Source organism: Aotus nancymaae, unplaced genomic scaffold (genome assembly GCF_030222135.1).
Source record: "Aotus nancymaae isolate 86718 unplaced genomic scaffold, 86718_ANA_hifiasm-v0.15.2.pri h1tg000025l, whole genome shotgun sequence".
NCBI lineage: Eukaryota > Metazoa > Chordata > Mammalia > Primates > Aotidae > Aotus > Aotus nancymaae.
This window is the reverse complement of record NW_026988438.1, coordinates 23117470-23130946: the sequence shown is the minus strand read 5'-3', so window position 1 is coordinate 23130946 and position 13477 is coordinate 23117470. Positions and strand designations below refer to the sequence as shown.

At 36.8% G+C, this 13477-nt stretch overlaps 1 protein-coding gene across 2 annotated transcripts in view; it reads left to right on the top strand.

Moving 5' to 3' along the window:
- STARD3NL (STARD3 N-terminal like) overlaps positions 1–13477 on the top strand; it is a 48076-nt gene that overhangs the window by 9340 nt on the left and 25259 nt on the right. The gene's annotated exons all lie outside the window — the stretch shown is intronic.

The following is a 13477-nucleotide window of genomic DNA, read 5'->3' as shown; positions in this document are numbered from 1 at the left end:
TTGTTGAATGAAAAGAAACCTAGCTTTGTCTATGAATAGCTATGCTGGCTTTGCTGACTACGTACCAGCTGGCCCCTAGGAATTCAGCTTCTGTTTTCTCTGTATAGAAAGATAGGTCTAGGGAGGCGTTGAAGAATGTGTGATGAATACATTCTCTGGGATGAAGGATAGTTACTAAAAGAAGAGTACACTTTTAGCCACTTGCCTATGATTCCTAGGAGAGCAGTGAGCTCAGTGCCATGGATACTATTGACTTTCAGAGCTAGATTAATAAGATCTCAAGTTCTTTGCTGAAAGTTGACAGCATTTGTTTGAAAATTGCTTATAGTAAGTATGGAAGGAATGACATATGATGCAGAGATGTCCTCATATGCATAGGAAATATTTCAAGTTCCTTACTTGAGGGACCTTCACCTGTCTAGATAGTAGTGACTCTTGACTCATTCATTGCCAAGGCTGGTGATACATCTCTATTTGTAGGAATATTTGTATGTACACTGAGGAGCAACATGACTCCTCGCGTGCTGGTCTACTGATGGGTGACAGAACTAATGAGTCAAAATTGGCAAAAATAGTGGTAACTTCACACTAGCTATCAGGTATTTTATAACTGATATATTGTGTGATTTTTTTTAGGAAAGCTATAGGTAGATTTTGTTATAGAGAACCAATGAAAAGTTCTGGAAAATGACAGACAGTCAGCAACCAAAAAAATCAGCAGTATTTTGTACTTGTGGTTGTGACCTTATTTGTCTCCTAAAGGAAAAATTGGGTTACAAATAGCTCTGTGACCTGGAAGATTAAGACAGGGGAGTTTCTAGGTGAGCTGTGGAGAAAATACAGCCGTGTGCTACTTAACAACATTTAGGTCAACAGTGGACTGCATATATGATGGTGGTCCCATAAAATTATAATACTGTATTTTTACTGTATTTTTCTATGTTTAGATATGCAAATACTTCTCATTGTGTTACAGTTGCTTACAGTGTTCAGCACAATAACATGCTGTACAGGTTTGTAGCCTAGAAGCAATAGGCTACATCATATAGCCTAGGTGTGCAGTGGGCTTTACCATCTAGGTTTGTGTCAGTTAACACTGATGTTTGCATCATGAGGAAGTCACCTAATGATGCATTTCTCAGAATGTATCCCTGTCATTAAGTGACACATGGCTGTATTTAAGTTTAGGAGTTAGAGCTGAAGCTGAGAAAAGGGGGAAATAGCTGCAAAATCAGTTTGAACACCAGGAGAAATTCGCTAGGCGGAGAATGAAAGGTTGAAAAGAGACAGTAGAAGCTGGAGGAATGTAGCTATAGAGACCCTGTTGTTGCAGTTACTTTGGGCTACCTGACAGTAGCTTCTAAAAAAAAAAAAAGGAGAAACAAATGAAAGAACATTCTTTATCCCCAGGGCCCCTCTTAAGGTGAGACTTGCATCGAATGAGTGTTGAGATCCAGCTCCATCATGCCAGCCAGCTGTCTGACTCAGCCCATGCTAGTGAAATACCTGACTGCCAAGTTGTTGACCCCTGCAGGGTTGATGAGCTAACAAGTGTTTCGTACCACCCAACATTACTGAATGGCTGTGCGGCTTCCTCCCATTTTGCCAACCTGTAGTCTATGGAACAACTTACATATATTGTCAAATGCCTGTCCTACTTCTGGCTTGCTTTTCTTTCCCTGGACCAAGCAACAGCCCTAATAGTGTGGTTATTGTCGATAATATATACTTGATTTTTTCTGTCTCTTCAGTCATTCCCTTGCATTATTCATTTATCTTCCCTCTTGACTAGATGTAGGTTCTGCTGCGAGCATGAGAGCTCTTGTATTACCTTTGAATCCTTTTATATGCCTGTGTGGTGTTAAATTTTTTTTGGTGTTCAACACCTACGGTTTACTAAAATGGGAACTGTTAGTGGACTTACATAGGGGCCACTTTATAATTATTTTTTGTTCTACAAATAGATACAATTTATTAGTTTTTTATTTTTTTCATTTTTTTATGTCATAGAAAAATATTCTTATTTCTGCATGTCTTATGTTTTAAAATGTCATCTCTATGCTCCCCTGGGTTCCTGATTCATATCCAGCTGCTTACTTTATCTTGACTTGGATATTAATAAGCATCTCATACTTTATGTCTAAACTGAACTGATATTCTTGCTCAAAACTGCCCCTTCTCTGGCTTCTCCCTTTTACTAAATGGCATCTCCACCACTACAAGCTATGAATCTTGCAGTTCTGTTCTAGTCCTCATTTTCTCCCATACTCCGTGGCTAATCTGTCACTACATGCTTTGGGCTCTTTATTTAGAACCAACCTATTTTCATCAACTCCACTGCCCTCACCCTATTCTATGGACTCAGTACATCATCTCTCTCCTGAATTATTGCTGTGATCTCCAAACTGGTTTCCCCACTTGCATGCTTCTTTCAGCAGAGCAACCAGAGAGCCTCTTAAACCTTAAGCTACATTATTTTTCTCTTTTACTGAAAATCTTCCAATGTCTTCCCATCTCATTCAGAGTAAATCTTTTCAGTGGCCCGTACACAAGGCTCATCCCTTTGTTAACTGATCTGTCATCATCTGATGCTTTTCCCCTTTCTCACTTAGCTCCAGCCTGGCTGGCCTTCTGGCTGCACTCATCTGTGACCAGCTCCACCCCTCCTCAGAACTTTTGCCCCTGTTGTTCCCTCTATCTGCAGTGCCCTTTCTCCTCGTATCCACCTGGCATTTCTCCCTTATCTCCTGCTAGTAATTGCTCAGATGCCACCTGCTCAATGAAATCATCTTGACCTCTCAGTTTAAAATGACAATGTTTTCCAGCCCTACTTTGTCTTCTGTCCCCTTCCTGTAGAAGGTAAACTCTGTGAGAATAGATTTTTTTGTTGTTGTTTTGTTAATCACCATGGGAGCGCTCAGAAGAGGACCTGACACAATTTTAGTACTCAAACATATTTGTGGAGTGAATGAAGTAGATGTGGTATATTCTTGGCAAACTTTGAATTTTCAAACAGCATCAAGTGCGATTCTTAAACCATGTAGATCCCATCCAGATTCAGCTTCTCAATATAAATTTTAGGTTTGTCTCATAAATTATTAAAACATTGATATGCATTTGCCCAGCCATCTTTAAATCTTAATATTTCTCTCTGCATTATATGTCAAATGAAAGTTTAGTAATATTTTTAATATTCCTATGGGAAGTAGATCACACAGAAATTACATTGCTTTAAAAAAACAGTTGGAGTTCAGAAGATAAATTCATGTTTGCCATAGGAGTGACTTAAAAGCACCATGGCATATATTTTTTCCCTTTAATTTTTCTGAGTCACTGATGTTAATTTCTAAATAAATCTGAGTCTTAAAGCATATTATTGAAAGGTTAAGTTCTGTTATATGCACACAATTACTTTTTTCTGCTAGTGGTAACAGAAATCATTGAATGAAGCAAGACTACAAAACAAAAAGACCAAACTTTTTAACAGGCAGCCTTGGATATGTATGTTTGGGAAAAGGGCAGAACACAAAGCATTGAAGAGTGACAGATTTATTAAGATGGAATGAAAGCATTAATTACATCCCAAATGAATGTGAGTAACACTGGAAAATAGGCCTAGAAAATAAAGATTATGAATAACACCATGTAAATAATATATAAAGATGTTAGCATAGAGTTGGGCTGTTGAAATTCTTAAAGAAAAGTAAAGGGAGGAGCAGAAGGAAGTGCAGTTGAAATGTGGGACCAAGTGTAATAAGTCAGCCATGTGAATTAAATAGCACATGGTGTATCTGAGCCTTGGTCAGCGGTGGTTTGTAAACGATCTATCTTTTCCCAGGGGTCCCTGAGTTCTAGTGCAGGGAACAAGTGAAGGAGAAACTTGGCTTGTAAACGCTTGTGGTATATGTTATACATGTTTTTACTAAAGACCTGAGCAAACTTTAAACCCCAAACCATTGCATGATGTGACTCCACTATTTGACATATGCCTTATAATAATAGCAATAATAAAAGACCATTTTCAGTTACAAGTGACATTGGCTCAAAATGCAAATAGAATGACTTTTATATGTAGTCACACACACTTTAGAAGGCTTTAACTATCTCCATTTATGTTTAGGTTATTTGATAGTTGTACTAAGGGTAGAATGATTGGGTGTCCGGAATTCTTATATGGGTTTTCCTGTAAATCTATTAATACATCTCAAAATGTTGTGTACATAAGAATTATTATACAAAGGTATGTTTACAAAATCCATATGTGTTCTGTTTTATAGCATGATTTAAGAGGTTTTTGGGGATGTTTGCTTTTTCTTTGCCTTTAAATATAGCACATACTTATGGCAAAGTTGGTCTAATGATTTTCTTTGCCTTGAAAATTTGCCTTTGCTTTCTTTGCTATACAGTAATTCCCTCTTATCCATAGACCGTACATACCAAGCCCCCCCAGGGGTTGCCTAAAACAACAGATAGTACCAAATCCCTATAAACATTTTGGTTTTACTTATACAATAATGGGCAGATAGCATATGCAGTGTGGCATTCTGGACAAAGGGATGATTCACTTTCTGGGTGGGATGGAGTGAGATAGCGGGAGATTTCGTCACGCCACTCATAATGACACACAGTTAAAAACTCGTGAACATTTATTTCTGGAATTTTCTATGTAGTATTTTTTTAGTTCAAGCAGTTGACCACAGGTAAGTGAAACTGGAAAGTGAACCTGCAGATAAGGTTGGGGAGAGGGACTATGGCACATAGGCATACGTATACTGTATGCAACATGTGTTTAAATGTATTTATACTGTGCATATGTACGTGTATACTGTATATAGACAGATACAGACACAGCACTGCCATCCCAGAACAACCTTATGCCCTTACGTTTTTCCAAATGAATCAGATATAAGTTGCATACATGATGACACTTATCCTTCAATACTTCCGCATGCATCTCCTAAGAATAAGGGAATTCTCCTACATAACTAGGATACTAAACTGTAATCAATTCTCCAATTGTCTTTTGTGGCATTTGTTTTTTAATTCAAGATTCAGTCTAGGCTTGTGTATTGCGTTTGATGCTTGTGTCTCTTTAGGCTCTTTTCTATTTGAAGAGTGTTCATACCACTATCCTTTTTATTTTTGTTTTCTACCACATTGACTTCTCTGAAGAGTCCAGGATAGAATCCAGTTGAGTTGTAAAATGTCCCATATACTATTTTTTTTTCTCGATCATTCTTAATGACTAAATTCAAGTAAAACACTTCTGGCAAAGATTTATCATAATTGATGTTATATAGTTCTTATTGCAGCACATCAGAAGGCAGGTAATGCCACCTTGCTCCAGTATGGTGATGCTGTTTGCTTACTTGGTTCAGGTGGTGACTACCAGATCTCTCCATTGTTAAAGCATATCATCCCCATCCCCAATGAAATTATTAAATAATCTGAGAGATGCTGCTTTGAAACTGTAATATCGTATTCCCCAACAACCTTTTAATAATTGCTAGCATCCATAAATGATCCTTGCCTGAATCCGTTACTGCATTGGGAGTTGCAAACCATTGATTTTTCTAATTTTATTATTCCTTTTACGTTTTTATCTGACTTTTTTCTGTATAGAAAATTCTTCCCACCCCATCTGTCTTTTATTACAATATTATCGTGGATTCATGGAATTTTTTAATTTGTCCAATGTAAATTCCAACATTACTGTCATTATTCATTTTTATGTTTAAGTTGTCCCAAACGGACCGGCGGAACCCCTTCATGACAGCCTACATAATTTTTTTAATGATTATAGCTTTTTGTGTCTTCTCTAAGAAATCTTTGCAAAAAGTATTGCAGAAATACTGTCCTGCATATTCATCTAAAAGCTTTGTATTTTTAATTTTTATGTTTAGGTCTGTAAATCATCTAAATTATTTTTTACGTGGTGTGAGTTAGGGTTTGAAGCTTTTTTCAGTTTTGATATCTGGTTGTTCAAGCACTGTTTGCAGAAAACAGACTATTTTCACCATTGACTTGCTTTTACATTTTTGTCAAAACTGAAATGACCATATATGTGTGGGTCTGTTTCTATACTCTCTATGTTCTATTGACCTATTTGTTTATTCTTATGCTAGTACCATACTGTTTTGATTACTGAAGCTTTGTGGAAAGTTTGGTCTTCTATTTTTGTTCTTCTCCCAGTTTGCTTTGGACAGCTCGTTTATTTGCATTTTGTATACATTTTAGAATTAGCTTGTCCGTTTCTATTTAAAAAAAAAAGCATGGTGAGATTATGATTGGGATTGAGTTGAATCTGTAGATCAGCGTGGGGAGAATTGATATTTTAACAATATGAATTTTTCCAGTCCATGAACATGGTATAGCTCACAATTTATTTTCAGCTTCTTCCATTTCTCTCAGCAATATTATGTAGCTTTCAGTTTTGAGATATTACATATCTTTTATTAAATTTATTTTTTAGTGTTTTGTTTTTGATGCTATTTTAATTGACTGCCCTGCCTTTTTTTCTTTCTCTCTCTCTTTCTGTATCTCGTTTCTTCTCTCACTCCCCCAGATTGAAGGAACTGGTAAATATGTGAATCACAAACTCATAAAAGTGAGCTCTTGTTAACAAAGTGTTGTTGTTGCTGTTGTTTGCTTGCTTGCTTTTTTAAATGGGACAGAAAAAGTAATCTTGATGTGGCATGATAGATGTAATTATAGAGGTCTGCATACACTCTTCTCTGGTAGGGGCAGAGAGGTTTAGAAGAGTAAGAGGAAACAAAAGTTTCCCTGAGAACATGGCCTTTGAATTAAGGCTTATCAAATGAGTCAGAACCTTAGAGATAAGGAGAGTGGCACTTGAGGTGCAACTGGAGAGAAAAATGCAAGCAGAGGTTTGTGAGAACGTGATGTCTTTAGGGAACTGCTTATGATTTTTTAACATGATGAAGTGGCTGTGGAGAAGTAGGCCAGTGTTAGATTAGGCAAGATTAAAGAGTTTGAGGTCTACCTGAATGAAGGTCCCAAGAAACCATTTAATAAATGATCTATAAATTTAATTTGCTTATCTAAGAAACCTGCTACTGTCGACTAAGTGCTTTTTTAAAAAATTGAACTAATGCTTAATATTTGGAAAATTTTCTATTACAATTCAGACTTCTGGCTTCCACTGATAAATAAAAATCTGCCCTCTATTTCCACACATATAGCCCCTGAAGATTGGGCACACACTCCTCCCTTTTTTGTTCCTTCTTGTCACCTGAGGCCAGCTGTCAGTTTCCAGTTTTCTTTCAGCTTACATTGCTGTTTTTCTTATGTCAGGGATGTGTTTCTCTGTGGCTCTTTCCAAAATCCTTCTCTATGTCTATGTGTTTTTTATGTCTCTTTCAGAATAAGAGACGTGGAGAGCCACATTTTAAGGGAGTGAAACAGATATATGCTTAGAAATTAAGAGTTGTCCTACAAAGTTTGAAATTATTCACATTCTCCGCCCCCCGCCTCCAATTAAAAACCAGTCAAAATGTACACAGTTTTAAAGCTTTTGGCCCAAATGAATTATAAGTTGTGTTTGTGCATGCTTTTGAAATGCAGTGAAACATTTTAATTAGTTAACAGAAATTTCTGTCCTCTTACTAGGTTTAGTTTTTATCTACTTGGGTTTTGAATTATGTGAGGTTTTAGGAATAAGCTCTGGTATCTTCGTCCTACTTGTGGGAGTTGTTCTGAGGTTTAAATGGCATAATGTATCTTAAGTACTCAGCATTGTGCCTGACACAGTAAGTCTGAGTGTAAGGAAGCTCTTTTCATTTTGTTACTATGTTAATATGTGATATACAGTGTTATGTAACGTATAATTACGTTATATTAATATGTGGGTTTAGTTTATACTTTTGTTGTGTTGTATGTTGCAATCTTTTTATTCTTGTGTTGTTACATGTTCTTGTTCAAATGTCAATATTATCCTAGCTTTATTTAATAATAGAATAGCGTTCTTTTTTAATGTTCTTAATAAATATGTAGGATTTTGTCTTTTATTTCAAATATTGAAATGCCTATAAAACTGTCTGACTCCAGTCCCTTTGCTAAATAATTCTTTTTCACTTTTTTTTTTTTTTTTTTTTTGAGACAGAGTTTCGTTCTTGTTACCCAGGCTGGAGTGCAATGGCGCTATCTCCGCTCACCGCAACCTCCGCCTCCTGGGTTCAGGCAATTCTCCTGCCTCAGCCTCCCAAGTAGCTGGGATTACAGGCATGCGCCACCATGCCCAGCTAATTTTTTGTATTTTTAGTAGAGACGGGGTTTCACCATGTTGACCAGGATGGTCTCGATCTCTTGACCTCGTGATCCACCCGCCTCAGCCTCCCAAAGTGCTGGGATTACAGGCGTGAGCCACCGCACCTGGCCCCTTCACTTTTTTCAATATTATTTTTTTGGGATGGTTTATTCTCTTCAGGTCATTTGCTGCTTCTTACTGTAATTTATATATTTCCAGAGTATTGACTTTAGTTATGGTTTTCAAATGGAATTAAAATATTACTTATACTTTGAAAGTGACCTCTTCTGTAGTGGTACTTGTATTCCTTTGTTAGTACTCCCTTCATTAGTACTTTATATTTACCCTTTAAAAGGGCTGATTATTGGGTTTATCTATATATTTTAAATTTGTTTATGAAGTGTTCATCAAGTACAAAAGTAGAGTTTTTGTTATAAAGAATCGCATGCTTCCCACTCCCCAGCTTGCAACAGTTCTCATCATTCTCCTTTTGAATTTACTAATTGTATTCATTATTTTTCTTTTTTCTTTTCTGTCCTTTTCCATATAGAATAATTGCAGCTTCCTAACTCTTATTATTTAAGTGCCTAATTATTTAATTTTATTCTTTATTTTAAAAGTGATTAAAGTACTTTAAGGTAGTGAATTTGATAGTAAGCTCAAGTTTACAGCTTTTCACTGTTTTTATTGTCATTTTCAATAGTTTGTTTTACTCTTTAAATATTTTTAGTCCAGTGTTATTTTAGAAAGTATTACTATGTTATGAAATTTTATTTTATGCACTTCTAGTTCTCTGTAGAGTTCCTTATTGCAAGATTTATTATGTGTCTTTTGGTAGTCTCGTTTTGTGATCAATTTTGTAAATATGGCTTATCCTCTCAAAATAGCATACAGTCTGACTGTAGAGGTAAAAATAATTATCTCTTTTATAAAATTAATTATGGTATTCAAATAATCTGTATTCATATTATCAAAATATCAAATAGGCTAAAAAATAAATGTCAGAATCTTTCATTGTGATTATATCTTCCATTTACATAGCATTTGCCTTTTTTTATTTTTAAAACATTTCCTTTAGTATCTCTGTTCTTTCTGTTGACATATACATTGATACTGAGTGGTGAATATTAAACCTGATTTTATATATATATGTGTGTCTATATATAGATATATACATAGACATATATATAGACACATGTAGAGATAGATAGACAGTTATATATATATATAGAGAGAGAGAGAGAGAGAGACATATATATATATATATATATATATATATATATATATATATATATATATATTTGGACTGAGTATCACTCTGTTGACCAGGCTGGAGTAAAGTGTCACAATCTCAGCTCACTGCAATGCCTGCCTCTTGGGTTCAAGCAATTCTCCTGCCTCAGCCTCCTAATTAGCTGAGACTATAGACACACATCACCACGCCTGGCTAATTGATAAATTTTTAGTAGAGATGGGGTTTTACCATGTTGGACAGGCTGGTCTCGAACTCCAGACCTCATGTGATCCACCCACCTCGGCCTCCCAAAATGTTGGGATTACAGGCGTGAGCTACTGCGCCCACCCAAACTTCTTAATTTTTAAAAATCCAAGTATTAGCCATATTTGCTGAGTTGAAAGAATATATGTCAGAATTTTCAGAGCTTAATTATACACTGTGAGTTATTGCGGACTTACTAAAAATCTTTGGGTGAGCTATGAACTTCCTCTGACTTTTCTTGGGTATGAATTAGTAATCATACCCAAATACTGGCAAATCAGAATAAACAAATGTGGTAGTATTATTGTATAGTAGATTCAGTGATTCTAGCTTTGTTTTGAGCTTGCTAACTGTAATCCACTTGATAATTCCAGTTAAGGAAAATTATTGATAATTACCTATAAGTTTATAAAGAGATACAAGAAGAATATCTGAGTGATGTTACAACCTTTCTATAATTCTTATTTGGAATTACCACTTGCATACCATATACAGAATGTGCCAATATTTTGTGATAGCTATCCATCACTTAGATTGTGTCTGAATAATATATTTAGAAGTTCCCAAAGAGCGGTTTGTAACTGATGATGCCAATGTAGGTCATTAGAAACACATCTAGACCACATCTCCCAAAAAACTACTCAGTGTCATCTCATCACATTTATGACCTTATTAGTGTTTGAACCCAGACCTCCTTTTTATTGACCGAGAAACCTGATTAGTCAGCAGCTTAAGTAGCCTAGTTGCAAGTGGCTTTGCCTTGCATGAGCAAGCGCATATCTCAGTGCCTGCAGTGAACACCTTAACTGCCATGTAGACTAAATGTTTGCTTCAACCTGACCAGCCAGTTGTTTCCTTACATAAAATATAACATTGTAATCCGGTACCAGGATTACATTTGTTATTCACTGTGCCACTGTAATCAGAAACATGGAATTAGAAAAAGGGTGTGGGAGGTATGCAGAGGATTATTAAATTGTTGTCAATTAATTATAGGAATTACTTGGTCAGTGGATGGGAGATACTTACAGGAGTGTCACATTGGATTTTGACACTCCTTTTCCTGTGTTTTCCTGGCTGACCCATCCTCTTTCTGATGGGCACATTTCCTCTTCTCTTTAGACCTGAGCATGTGCCTGTCAGCTTGTTCTTATTGCTTGGCTTGTGAGCTGTTTTGTTCCTTTAAGGATATAGCACATCTACTCTGATTCATTATGTGTTGATTTAATAGTGTAACTCTCAGTCTTACTTTGTTTCAAAATTATTCCCCATTGTAGACCTGATGATATATATCTGTGAAATGCTTTGTAGCATTTTATACATAAACCCCTTTTTAAAATTTCTTTTTTTAAACATTTCACTCATTTTCACTTGGCACGTTAGGAATTTGCTGACAAAATTTGATTCTTTGACTCCAGAATATTTTTTAATTTGAAGTAATACCAAATAATTGGCTGAGTGAGTTTATTTAAATGCCTTATAGAATTTTTCACATATTATTTTGAGATGACTGTTTTTTACCCATATTTTTCTATATAGTAGCTCTCTGTTGCCTCAGCTATTAATTTGGATGTAATCTATGAAACTAAATTTTTAGAAAAACCATTTCTAAAATTGGGACTATTGACTTTTTAAACACCTGTTTTTCTCTAGACATTGTATTTAACGTGGAGCATATATGGCATACAGGAAAACAAGGCTGCTTTGAAATGTCAACATAATTGTAATGGGCAGTTTGCCAAAGAAAGATTTGTTTGCTTTTGGCTTTATGAAACTTCCTGTAGAGCTTCTTGGTGAAGTTTCTCAGACTCAGGAGGCTGGAATGTCACACACATGCATTAGCTCCCTAACCTTGCCCACTGCCAGTCCTTTCCCCATGAATTTCTGATCCTGTGAAATGGCATTACCTTTTCATTTTTTATTTTCTTCTTTTTTTATTATTTTTTTTTTTATTTTTGAGACAATGCCTTGTTCTGTGTCCCAGGCTAGAGTAGAGTGGCATGATCATAGCTCACTGCAGGCTGGAACTCCTGGGCTCAGGTGATCCTCCTGCCTCAGAATCCTGAGTAGCTAAGACTACAAAACTATACCGCCATGCCCAGCTAATTTTTAAATATTTTGTAGAGATGAGGACTCAATGTGTTGCCCAGTCTGCTCTCAAACTACTTGGCCTCCCAAAGTACTAGGATTACATTTGTGATTCACTGTGCCAGCCACTTTTTTCTTTTTTTAAGAATATCTTATCTGCAAACCACCTTTGAGGTGTTTTCAAAATGTAGACAGCCTCATATAGGCAAATATTAAGCAGAACTTTTTATTTTATGAAACTTTGGATTACTGGTTAAATTTGACATGTCAGTTTTCCAGGTCTTCATAGCATGGCATAATGTTCCTCATGTCACATGGGTGCCTTTAGAATATGAAGGTGACTCTGTATTGCTGTGTTTTTAGTGCTCCGGATTAGCCTCCTCCCCACATCCCTCTCTTTTCTATGCATGCTTATTTTTAAAGCATCTGTGTTTTTTCAGGCCTCTTTCTCATACTGGCAAGGTAAGTTTATAAATGTCAGGTTTTTCCGTATTGTTCTGATTCCCCACTTCTAGGTGCTTCATCTTGGAAGGTGAGGACTCTAAACAGGACTTATATGTCATTAGCCAGGTCTCATAACAGTGTGGGGGCCTTGCAAGACAGCCAGCTCAGGCTACCTCCTGCTTCCAGGGGCGCCCAGTCCCAGGATACAGTGGGCACACCCGTGGCAGCCTGTCCTTTGGGACTCTCAAATCCCATGACTATTTCGCACACCAAGTGAACACCTCCTGATGTGTCTCCTACTTCCTTCTATGAACCTGGGGTGAGGCAGGGCAATGGAGAGGAAAGAATCAAGTTTTAATCCTAACTATACGCTATCTTGAAATATCTCTTAAATGGAGCCATGTAGGCCCCACTGGTTTTGCCTGTAAAAAGAGTCAGAAAGATCAGGCTGGCAAACTCAAATGCCTCCAGGCCAGCCAAAGATTGAGGCCTAGAGTGCGTGCCCCACTCAAAGTGGTCAGCAGCTTGGCTTTATTATCATGGTGAGAGAATGTAGGCCTGGTGGTTCTATACGTTTTGACTTCTCAAGAGAAGCTGGAAATCTGGGAAAAAGGTAAGTAATTAAAACATTAGCAATTAAGTCAGTATCTTAAGAAACACTGTACAAGACCAAGCAAAACATGTCTCTAAGCCAAATCGTCTCCAGACCTTTAGCTAAGATGATGACTAAGGCCTCTCTAAATTAAATATTTTTAATGTCTGTTATTCCAACATTTTCTTGGAGGAAAACATACAGTGTCCTGGCTGATGCCATTAGTAGTACTGAGAAGGCTGGGTGGTTGGGTTGAGAGACTTGGCTTGGCTGTCAGCAGGAGGTACACAGTCCCTCTCTTCTCCTCCTAGGAAGGCTGAGGGATTGTGGGGCTGCTGTAAAATGCAAGCCAGTGATAGCTCCTGCCCCAAAGCAGCTGCTGTCCACCATCTGGGTAGTGTCATTTCTGTGTAGAAGCAGATGGAGCTGATGTTTTGATCCTACTCTGTACCCATCATGGGTACAGAGTGAAAATCAGGTGAAATGCAGGCAGCCTACAGACCTGTGAGCTTGAGAATAAATGCAGGTTACTTTAAGCCATTGATTTTTTTAGTGGTTTGTTAATATAGCATAAATAGAAGTAGCTGAC